Source organism: Bubalus kerabau, chromosome 10 (genome assembly GCF_029407905.1).
Source record: "Bubalus kerabau isolate K-KA32 ecotype Philippines breed swamp buffalo chromosome 10, PCC_UOA_SB_1v2, whole genome shotgun sequence".
Classification (NCBI taxonomy): domain Eukaryota; kingdom Metazoa; phylum Chordata; class Mammalia; order Artiodactyla; family Bovidae; genus Bubalus; species Bubalus kerabau.
The window spans coordinates 72,918,772-72,930,972 of record NC_073633.1 but is presented as its reverse complement, the minus strand read 5'-3'; the positions used below and the strand labels follow the sequence as shown (position 1 = coordinate 72,930,972).

Genomic DNA, 12,201 nt, shown 5'->3' with positions numbered 1-12,201 from the left:
CCCGAGGCCTACGGCGGGGCGGCGGCGGATGGTGTCGGGACCCCGCGGCCGCGCCCCCCGCCCGGCGCGGCCCTCCCGTCGGCCCGGCACCCCGCGGCCGGCGCAGCCCTCCCCCCTCCGCGGTCCCCGCGGTCGGAGCCCGGGCCCGGCGCGGCCTGCTTTCCCTTACCCTGTGCGGCCGGGAAAGGAGACCGGGAACACGCGGCGGCGCCGGCTCTACAGCCCGGGCCGCCCGCTCCGAGTCGCTGCCGCCGCAGTTGCTCAGGTGCCGTCGCGCCGCCCGGCAGGAAACGGGCGGCTTCGGGGCGGGGCGGCCCCGGCACGTCCCGGCGTCTGGGCCCCGGCGGTGCCCGGAGACCGGCCCCTTAAAGGGACAGGCGTCGCCGCCTCGGCCCCCGCGCGCTCTCCCGCGCACTCGGGTAAGTCCCAGCGTCCGGCGGGCTCGGGATTCCAGGGCTTTTCTCCGGAGATAACGTCCCGCAGCCAGGTGGAGGGTGGGCGCTCGAGGCACAGCGGAATTCTCTTCTTGCAGGAACCCCCACCCCCCGCGTCCTTCCTCCAAAGCTGGTTTCGTCTTGCATGGCCCTCCTACCGAAGCACCACCTGGCCCCCCAGACTGGAATTTTTTTTTTTTTTAACCTTAAGCAAATGGTACTCGATTTCACCCAGCCCGTCCCAGATTCCTCCTCGGAAATCACTGGAAAACGAAATCTTCCATCCCTCTGTCTCCAGAGTTTCTCTCTGAATTCGTCGGACAACCCTGGCGTCAAAGAGAGAGAAAATTTTTAAACCGACCTAAATAAATTGTGTGCAAATACTGTGAAGCTGTTGTGTCTGCCAACCGGTGGCCATTCACTAAGCCTGGGTAAATAACTGGAAGCTGTAACGGAAAGGAGAGTCTGGCCAGAATTCCTGCCTATTAGTTTGCTCTTTGCTAAAAGAATGACAGCGATCTTTCTGGTCCACTGGCAAATGAGATGTGTTTATTATTTACGGCTTATCAATTTCTCGCAGAATGCCAGGCATTGTACAGAATATACACAAAACACTACAAACTCTCCTCAAATGTTATGAGCGCTCAAAATAATTCAAAAGCTTTTACAGGGTGGATAGGGATACAAAAAATTAAGACTCATCACTAACACCTCCCCCTCCATACTAACAAAGGGGAACGAGCAATTTTTAAGTAATGAACATCAGAACAGTTCCTATACCAACAGGGTTTCCTTTGCATTGACGGGCTAAAAAGGTACTGTACCTCTATTTTTTTGTCAGAGGTTTCTAAAGACCCTCCAAAGTACAAACGAAAACTGAACAGTATGTGGTAGCCTGAGCTGTTGAGAATTCTGCCAGTCCTTCAGCCACTGTGTTCTCCAATGATGCATTCTGTGTTATTTTAACTCCGGAAGCGCCTCCTCTTTTTTCTTTCTCAGTAGGGTTACTCAGCACCTCGGCGGTTCCAACGTCCTCAAAGCAGTCTGTCTCTAAGCCGCGCGGGCTGTCTCCTGAGCCTGTGATAAAGGATCCAGCTTCATTGAAGAGAGAAGCCATTAGTCTCTTACTACAAAGGTGGGAAAAATCATTTCTGTAAAAGGAGTTTAAGGACTCTTGATTACCCTACCAATAACCATCTAATTTCTTCTGGTTGGTACTAAAGCAGGTTTTAGGTTAGAATTTTTAAATTCTATAATTTTTATGATTTCTATTAAAGCCCAGTGTCATTTTAGAGACAGTAATTTTTAGGTACACTTGTACATAAGACCAGAAACGAGCTTAGAGGCATGTTTACAGCAAATATGCCACTTCTTATATTCAGGGATCACTTATTTTTGTGTTCTGTAGTTTGAAACAAAGAAGTGTAAATGTATCAGCTATTCCACCTTCTCTGAGTTTTTGAACTTTGGCTTTTTAAAAGGAAGTGACTGGGTGCTTCATTCCTTATTATAAGCTTCATATTTATCCACATCAAATCAAAAAGATTTATTAGAAATGTTATGCATGATAAACCCTATTAGGAATTAGGACCTACCCTCTAAGTTTTGAAATATAATATAATTAACTATAATTAAACAGATATAATTAACCTTGATTGCTGCTTACTCCCCTCAGTGTTACCGAAACAGCAACTAACTTGCTAAAAAGGATTAACACTCCCAGTAGCTGAGCTATCTCTAGCTGTGACAACTTAGAAAATAAATTTTATTGAAAATGATAAAGTGTAACACTGTTAACTAAAGAGTATTCCCCCCACCTCTGTTTAACAAAGTACAATTTTTTGGAGAGTACCTTCCAATTTTTAACATGTAATAATTATTTTTTCTAATTTTGGAAAAGTTTTAAAGACGCACAGTACATATCTCTCTAGCAGACAGAGAGAAAGCAGGCTATTCCTGTTTTGTCTAGGGAAGACTTCCCAGAAGTGGTGAGTTATATAGAGATTTGAGTAGTACATGAGTAACAGATTATATCTCCAACTTCACCAGTGAAGGGATGGCAGAGATGAAACTATAACAGAAGCATTTCACAGAATTAAAAGTAAAAACAAGATTCCAGGTCCACCTTTTCCACCCAAATAGTGGAGTGGGGCCGTTCATACAGACAGCTACAACTGCAGATCTAGAAATTACCAGGTATTCTAACAAAGTATCTGGCACTTAACTGCTTATCAGAGATCTGCATTGTTCATGTTCACGTAAAATCTCTTCAAGCATATGGCATTCAAATTCTTTCATAACAGACTAAAGGTGACTGTGAATCATTTGCCACTCTTTGCATAGAGAGGTGGGATCAGTGTCCCTCCTTTTGATTCTGAGGGGCCTCTGACCGACCTGACCAACAGGGTACGCCAGAAGTAGCACTGTGTCAATTTCTGGGCCCAGACTGTAAGAGACAGGCAATTTCACTTGCTGTCTCTTAGAACCATTGATCTTAAAGCCCTAAGCTGCCATGTGAGAAGTCCAGCTACCTCTTTGGAGAGACCATGTGGCAAGGCCTTGAGACTACAGGGGGAGGAAGAGAGGACCAGCTGGGCACAGCCTTCCAACTGCCTCCACCAAGGTGCCAAACATATGAAAGTAGACTTCTAGAAACCCCAGACCATCCATGCTACAAGCTAAATACCACAAAGTGATCCCAGTCAGTACTTTATGGAGCAGAAAAACTACCCAGCCAAGCCCTGCTTGAATTTCTGACTGTATTTAATTTTTTATGACTTTTGGATAGTTTGTTATACAATAATAGATAAGCAACACATCTTACTTCCACTCCTAAAGAGCTGCAAGAAATCTTAGAGTCTTATTTCAGCAGAAGGGAGTTTCCACTGTGCCTGTACAATCCTGAGACATAACTGGGGCCTTTGCAGGGAAACTTGGGCAGAATTGATTAGGGAGGTAAAGCTACCTGTGTAGCATGCGTGTATGCTCAGCCACTCAGTGGTGTCCAGACTCTTTGCCACCCTGTGGACTATAGCTCACTAGGCTCCTCTGCCCATGGGATTCTCTAGTAAGAATACTGGAGTGGGTTGCCATTTTCTTCTCCAGTGGATCTTCCTGACCCAGGGATCGAACGTGTGTCTCCTTCATCTCCTGCATTGGCAAGCAGATTCTTTACTGCTGAGCCGCTAGCTCAGTTGATTAGTATTAGTTGTTCGGTGAGCCCTAAATTTTAAAATGTGGTCAACATGAAGGCAACTTAGTCACACAAAGGGGAAAAAAAGTTGCTCTCTTTCACCACTGCTGTTTGTACAAGCTTCACCCCAAGCAGCTAAGTTGCAGGGAGGAACCTCAGCCTGAGGAATCAGGCAAGAGAACATGGATATTTCAGCATAACCATCACCACTCCTGCCCAAATAATTCTTAAGAGCATGACCTGGTGAGAGCAGATCAGTAGCAACAAATCAAACCAAGTCAACAATATTTGCAATATGCACAGCATCATGTTAGGTGTTTGAATATAAATCATGCATTCAAAAATATGTGTCCCACAGAAAAGTGCCTTTTTTTTTAAACCACACTTCTATTTGCTTGCTCATATTCAACTCCTCTTGATAACTCTAAGATCCCAGTCAGTCCATGCCCAGTGTTTTCTCCTCCCTATACTATGACAACCCTGTAATTAACCTTTCCCAGGCTTTGTTCCATTTATTTCTTACCACATCTCCAGTTTACCAATTTCCTTTGATCCAGGTCAACAATTTTTAAAAGCTACCTTTTGTTACTTCCATACATTGTTTTGGAAATGTTATATTTGTGAGAGTGAATAAACAGACTGCAAGCTCCATTATGAATCGTTAGTCTGTGAAGGCTGTAGAATAATTCCTCTGAATGCCAACTCTCATGACACAGACTTCTGGATGTCACCCCTCTGGGCCTCCTTGGGGACCTTAGTCCATCAGCAGTGCCCTTTCTTTCTGAATCTTCAACCTTTCCCTCTCCATCAGTCATGAGTGTATTCAGGAATCTCTCCACTTAAATGAGGGGGAAAATAGTTCTTTCAAACTCCAGATCACCCTATCTACCCATTTCCTTCAAAACCAGATTTTTGATTGATTGGTAGATTGGTAAGCAACTCACTTGACTGTATTCTCACTACCCATTCACTCACTGCTTATACTCCGGGAACCTACTTCTGCTTCTGCACCAACTGGATCCTGACACACCTCTCATTGAAGTCACCGAGGATCTCCCTGCTGCTAACTCCTCTCTGTCACACATCACAGCTGATTACTTCCTGTAAGGCTTTTCTTTCCTTAATCTCGGTAACCTCACCACATGGCTCTTCTGGCCCCTCTTTTCCTTCTTTCCAGCCTGAAGCTCCTCAGGTTTTGTGTTTTTCTTCTCTGTCTGGATTTAGGGTTAGAGTTAGGGCTAGGTTACTTAATCATCTGCTTCTAAAAATTTGGCTTCTGATCTCTGCAGCTTTATAAGGTCTTAATTCCCAAGGAAGGAAGGCTTCTACCAGGAGACACAGCATAGTTCTATTTGGGCTGAATGCAGAGGCTTCCAATTAGCTGTTTTGTGTTTTCTTAATTCTATCAATTTGCCTGAGATTTTCCCACATTTGTTATTCAAAATCTCACATCCCAGGAAAACCCCCAGTTCCAGGAATTCTGGGACAGCTGATCACCTTAGTGAGACATTGAAATAATTCAACACATTTGCTGTAGTGTGGATCTTGTTTATGTCAGGCCCAACCCATCTCTACTCTCCCAAAATATATCCTTGATGACACCCGGGCTTATTCTGTATCCCAGAGGGAACCATCTGACAATGGCTTGCCCATTCATTCACTAGCTTCTCTTCACAAACATCCTGTTTACATGTCTTTGGGGACAGTGCTTTCTTGGCAAGTTGAAGGGAAAATTCTGACTGTCATGCTAATGTGTGCTCTTTACTCATATTGTCCCATATTTTCTAGGACATGAATGTGGTACTCTGATCTTTATCTTTTTTTGTGAATTCTCATTAATCTAATTTTTCCAGCAGTATGAAAAATTTATGTTAGATCTGCAAGGGATGATAGAAATCCTCTAATCCAACCCAAATATTTCATATTCATTTGCAATGCTCTGTTATTTAAGCCTTTTTACTTTTGTTTTAGTTTATGATATGTCATGTTCACCAAGCATTCATTTCTTTAACTGACCAAAAATTATACTTACCCGTTTAATTCAGTAATTTATTTTTTGCTTGTATGATTGTGAGCTCTGACTTTTCTAGAAAAAGCTCAGTGTTCTTTCGTATCTCATCAGAAGTCACTCTCAATGGGGGTTTGTTGGTGAGGTACCCTAATCTTCTAAGTATTGAGCATCACTGTCATTTTCTATTGTGTCTGGGTAATGACATCAGTGATTGTTAAAAGATCTGTTCACAGATGGACTGAGCTTACAGCACCAATCACAGAGTAGAACTCAAGATTAAGATTTATTTCATTTCAGGTCAGAAACAACTGAGATAAAACAATCCCTCCCACAAAACCTCTATTGGTACTACCCTCAGCCATATAATGGGGTAAATAGATTGCTAGTCTTGTGTTATGCTCTTATGAATCAGTTCTTCTGATTTTTCAAGGACAACAATAAAGAAAAGCAGAATTTTCAAAAAACAATGAACTGTGAATTTAAATACTAATCAAGAAATATTCTTCATGCTTAGAAACTCAGAGTCTACCTCCTGTGAAATTACCAGGAGAGAAAGGAGATGTCTACTGTCAGCTAAAGGCCAATGAAAGAGATTTTTGATTTACCACTTTTTTCCTTCTTTGACTTTAAATTTTATTTTTCTATAACTGTATTTTCTTCTACTGAGTGCATCAGAACTGTTATGAGAGATCTGAATTCCCATTGGTTCAAGAGATTTAAAAGAAACTAAATTACAAGAGCATAAAGGTCAACAGTAACAAACTGCTTTCAGCTTCTAGCCTAGCAGTAGAGGATATAATGTCAAGATTAGTGAACAGCTCAGATCCAAGCACAGATACGCCACTGGAAAGTTCAATGAATACTTTTGTCAAAAGTTATTTAGTATTGAGAAAAGGGAAATAGCATATCTCTGAAAACGAAAAAAATGTTTTGATTGAAAGAAGTACAAATCAACAACTGAGATATTACACAAAGCATCAGGTTTGAATGATTCCTAAACTTCCTTCCAGTTTCTTTTCATAAATTTTGTAGTCAATCTTATCCCATCAGTTGTAGGAATCTATTGTTGATGGCGAACAATTTTCAAATGACTTCAGAAGCAGAAAGTAAATCTAGGCTAGAACTACAAAATTCTTGAGCAAGAAGTCAGAGAGGTTTAAGGTGGAGCAGATTAGATCCTTACAAACAGACAGAAGTTCTAAGGATTTTTAAGAGCCTACCTTGCAGATATTCTCTGTTTAAACAGTGGGGCTTCTAAAAATCTAAAGCCATTGTCCCACCACAACTTCAAAGAGAGTCCAAGGTAGATAATAGCTTATTTGAAAGAAATTTATGGGCCTGGCTTTTTTTTTCCTTAATATTTGTTTATTTATTCATATGGCTGCACCCAGTCTTATTTGCGGCAGGCACATGGGATCTTTAGTTGCAGCATGTGGGATCTAGTTCCCCCACCAGGGACCCAACCTAGGCCCCCGGCATTGGCAGCGTGGAGTCTTAGCCACTGAACCACCAGGGAAGTCCCCTGACTTTTATATAATGAAAAATAGATTATAAATGGACACTCGGGAAGTCCACAGAGTTTTTAAAGTAATTATATCAACATGAGCTAAAAAAGAAAGAGACCTACAGTACCTGCCATGCCTTTACTAGCATTTCCCAAAGTGTAGTCTACATATTATGTATGATCCACATCAGACCACGTGTTCTGAATTTTGGGGGAGGATGGGTGGAGGGAGGCCTATTCAGGACTTAATATTTTTCATAGGCAATACTTTTGAATGTTAAAGTTTGCTATAACCCTACTTACTCATTCCTAATTATATTACCCCTGTGGCACTGCCTTCCAGTCCCTCATGTTGGAATACTACCACCTTCCATTCTTCACATATTGTCTATAGTTTAAATTTTACACATTCTGGAAATTTTGCCATTTCAGCAATATATGGATGGACTTGGAGGGCATCATGCTAAGTGAAATAAGTCAGACAGGAAAAGACACATACTATATGATATCACTTATATCTGAAATCTAAAAACTACAACAAACTAGTGAATAAATCGAAAAAGAATCAGACTCACAGATAGAACAAACTAGTTACCAGTGGGGAGAGGGGAGGGGAAAGAGGCAGTATAGGAGAAGGAGGAAAAAAGGGTTATCACGAACTATAGAAATCACTTGTGTGACACTTTTGAAGCTTTTAAAGCACTGTAGAATTTAAAGAATCTTTCATTCAATAAAGAATATATTAAATAAACATTTTTATACATTTTTTTCAGTAAATTAGTGGTGGATCAATTGGTCAAGGAAAGTGTGATGCCTCCCTCATCATATACACACAAAAAAACTTTTATTTCAAACAGATTGTACCCCTAAATATGAAAATTAAAATAATGTTTTTAGAAGAAAACATAGGAGAATATCTTCATAATCTTGAGGTAGACATTTGTTACATAAGAGAAAAAAAGTATAAACATAAAACAAAAGATTAAAAATTTCACTTTAAAATGAAGAACTTCTTTTCATCAAAAACATCATTAAGAGAGTGACATGCAAGGTAGAGCTGGAAGAAGATATTTGAAATACATATAGCCAACAAAATACTTATTTCCAAAATATGTAAAGAGCTCCTACAACTCTAAAAGGAAAAGGCAGACATCCTATTTTTTAACGGACAAAATACCTGAATAGGCACTTTACAAATGAGGTTATCCAAATGACCAATAATCATATAGAAATATGTCCAATATAACTAATTATCAGAAAATTGAAAATTAAAGCTACATTGATTGGCAAATAAGAATTAAAGATGTTCGGTGTTATTAAGTCACTAAGGAATTGCAAACTTAAAACATAATTAGATCCCTGGGCACACTTACTTGATAAAGATCCTGATGCTGGGAAAGACTGAAGACGAGGGAAAGGAAGATGACAGTTCATGGGGTCGCAAAGGGTCGGACATGACTTAGCAACTGAACAACAGTAACAACAGCACACCTAGCAAGATTTCGCCAAATACTGACAAGGATGCTGTGCAACTGAAACTCTGATACATTGCTGGTGAAAACGCAAAATGACACACTACTTTGGAGAAGAGTTTCTTATAAAATTAGATATTCACTTACCTTCTGCATTAGTTTGCTAGGTTTTCCATAATAAAATATCACAGACTGATCGGCTTAAACAACAGACATTAATTTTCTCACAATCTGGAGGCTAGAAGTCCAAGATCAAAATTGTCAGCAGGTTTGGTTTCCCTAAGGACTCTTTCCTCAGCTTGCAGATGGGCACCTTCTTACTATGATCTCACATGGTCTTTTCTGCACTTGTGCCCTGACCTCTTCTAAAAGGACCCCAGTCAATTGAATTTGGGCCCATTCTAATGACTCCATTTTAACTTAACTACATCCTCTTAGACTTTAATAATAAACATATTATCTGATTTAAAGAAATTAAAATGGAAAAGGAATAATGATTACCACTACACTTCTGAAAAGCCTAAAGACCAGCAATCCTAAATGTTGGCAAGGACGTGGAGCAACTGAAAGATCTGCCTTCACTCGGTGGTGAGAGTATCAGTCAGTTCAGTCGCTCCGTCATGTCCGACTCTTTGCAACCCCATGGACTGCATGCAGCACGCCAGGCTTCCCTGTCCATCACAACTGCCAGAGCTGGAGTTAGTAGGAGTATAAATTGGTACAAACAGTTTGGGAAATTTATAGTACTTAAAACTAAATATGTTTATACTCTACAACCAGAAATTCCACTCTAATAAATATACCCAACAGGAATGAGTGCATATATGCACCAAAAGACATGTACGAGAAGCTTCACAGAAAAGCTAGAAGCAACTTCTATGTCCATCAACAGTAAAATGGACTAAAAAATAACATGTCCCCTGGTGGTTTAGTGGTTAGGATTCGGTGCTTTCACTGCCATGGCCGGGGTTCAATTCCTAGTCAGAGAACCGAGATTTTGTAAGCCACGTGGGTCAAAATTAAAAAATTAAAGTAAAAAATAAACTTTTTAAATTACGAAAAATTAAACAAACCAATAAAATAATCTTTATTATGGTGTATCCACATAATGAAATACTATAAAACAATAAAAAAAACCAAACTACTGTTATATGCAACCATGTAAATCAATCTCATAGACATGACATTGATTAAAATAAGCTGGACACAGTATACCATTCCATTTACATGAAGTTTAAGAACAGGTGCAACTAACTTATAGTGAGACTGATTAGAATAGTGATTATCTTGTGGAGTGGGGCGGGGATGACTAAAAGGGGACATTAAGAAACCTTCCAATAAGCTAAGAATATTCTGTATGTTTTTTTTCCCAGCTTTATGAGGTAGAACGTTGTCTTAATCCAAGTGATAGATACACTGGTATATACATATGTAAACTTTCATTGAGCAGTGTTGCTAGATTAGTATTTTGCTGTACCTAAAGTACACTTCAATTTGGAAGAGAAATAATAAAAACCAAACAAAATTGTATCCATATTTCTACGGGGGGGAAGTACATGGGACTACAGATGATGAAACAAGACTGACCTCATGTTGATAATTGTTGAAGCTCAGAGATCCATATATTGAGGCTCATTTTATCTCTCCATTTTTTTTCCTCTGAAGAGAAAGCTTTTATCCATTACAGGCCCATTTCAAAGCCACTTATAGGAAGCCATAAGATTTTCTTTCTTCCTTCAAGCTTCTAAAGCATTTTGCTCAATTAGTAGAAACTCTCATTACCAGCCTCCTCTTAACTTGTTCTCCAAACTCAGGGGTTCTCTCCATTCTCTCTGTACTATTCACTGCTTTGTAACACCTGTGCCTATAGGCTACACACTGGAACACCCAAGAACATCTATGCTGATGAATGAGTATGCTTACCAAGGATCAGTTATGTTTTCTCAAGTCAAATTTCTGTTACTGCATTTACATGATTTAATCAAATACTGAGTGCAAAAAGAACTGTTTATTAAAACTGTGTCTATTACTTTGGAAAGAGTTGGTAAAGACAAATTTTAACGTCAAAATAGATGTGTGTGTAACTGAATTTTATTAAAAACCACTAAATTGTACAGTTTATAGGGGTGATTTTATAGTGTGTGAATTATTTTAATAAAGCTGTTATAAAAAATTAGGAGTGGGTGAGATGAATAGAAAAGATTACAAGGACCTTGAAAAAAATCTAAAAGACCTTTGCAATTACATTGCTAATGTCTTTAATTTCTTATTTATCTTTTAAGAAAAAAGTATAAGGGAAATCACACGCAACTCTTTTCAGTGTGATTTATGCAAGAAAAGCAATGTGGAACTTCAATCACTTAAACTTATACTCAAAGAAATGTTAACCCTACATCAAACTATTAGAGAATAAATTGTCATTGATATGGTTTTGGGCTAAAATAAAATGTTTTAAAATTAATGTATTTCTTGTTCCTTTCTTGTTGATTCCATGTGTGTTGTATATAATTAATATATATATTTTATTGCAATGTAATTCACAAACCATACGATTCACCCATTTAAAGTATTCAAGCCAATAATTTTAAGTATATTCAGTTATAAAACCATCACCACAATTTTAGAATATTTTCAATATCCCAAAAAGAAATCTCATAGACATTAGTAATAAATCTCCATTTCCACTGAAGCCCTTTGGCTCTTGAAAACTACTAACCTACTTTCTGTCTTCATTGATTTACCTATTCTGTACATTTTATGTAAATAGAATCATACAAAATGTGAATTGTGACTGGCTTCTTTCACTCAGCATAATTTTTTCAAGATTCATCCATGTTATACCATTAATTAGTACTTCATCCCTTTTTTGACTGAATAATATTCCATTTTGTGAATATATCATTTAATTTACCCATTTATCAACTGATGAACATTTGAGTTGTTTCTGGCTAAATAACACTGCTATGAACATTTGTGTGCTAATTTTGTGTGCAAATTGTGTTTTCATTTCTCTTTGGTATATAGCTAGAAGCAGCATTGCTAGCCTTTTATGGTAATTATGTTTAATCTTTCCAGAAACTATCAAACTGTTTTCTGCAAGAGCTGCACTAATTCCTACCAATTATAGATGAGGGTTCCAGTTTCTCCATATCCTCACCAATATTTAAAGTCATATGTCTTTTTTTATTATAACTATCTTAGTAAATATGAAGTGGTATCTCATTGTATTTCTGATTTGCCTTTCCTGATAATTAATGATGTTGAGCATCTTTCCATGTACCTGTTGGCCATTTGTACATCTTCTTTGGAGAAATGTCTGTTCGAGTCCTTTGTGCATTTTTAATACACATTGTTTGGTGTTTTTGCTATTGAGTTGTATGATTAGAAGAATTAATATTATTAAATTGTTTATACTACCCAAAGAAGTCTACAGAGTCAATGCTGTCCTCATCAAAATCTCAATGGCATTTTTTACAGAAATAGAAAAAAAATCCTAAAATTCATATGGAACCACAAAGACTCCAAATAGTCAAAGCAATCTTGGAAAAGAACAAAGATGAAAATATATTTAAAATATATATTTTCAA

The 12,201-nt window shown here is 38.9% G+C and overlaps 1 protein-coding gene and 1 long non-coding RNA gene across 6 annotated transcripts in view; both read right to left on the bottom strand.

The window, feature by feature from the left end:
- The window catches only part of KTN1 (kinectin 1), a 111,902-nt gene extending 111,594 nt beyond the window's left edge, over positions 1–308 (bottom strand). For 4 of the 5 annotated variants that reach the window (XM_055538124.1, XM_055538127.1, XM_055538128.1 and 1 more), the window contains exon 1: positions 170–308. The gene's annotated coding sequence lies outside the window, so the exon portion shown is untranslated. The remainder of the gene's footprint in view (positions 1–169) is intronic. The other variant, XM_055538125.1, reaches the window with a different exon arrangement.
- Positions 309–998: 690 nt separating this feature from the next.
- The window catches only part of LOC129621563 (uncharacterized), a 100,899-nt gene continuing 89,696 nt past the window's right edge, over positions 999–12,201 (bottom strand). The window contains exon 4 of the long non-coding RNA XR_008699440.1: positions 999–1,529. This is a non-coding gene — a long non-coding RNA (uncharacterized LOC129621563). The remainder of the gene's footprint in view (positions 1,530–12,201) is intronic.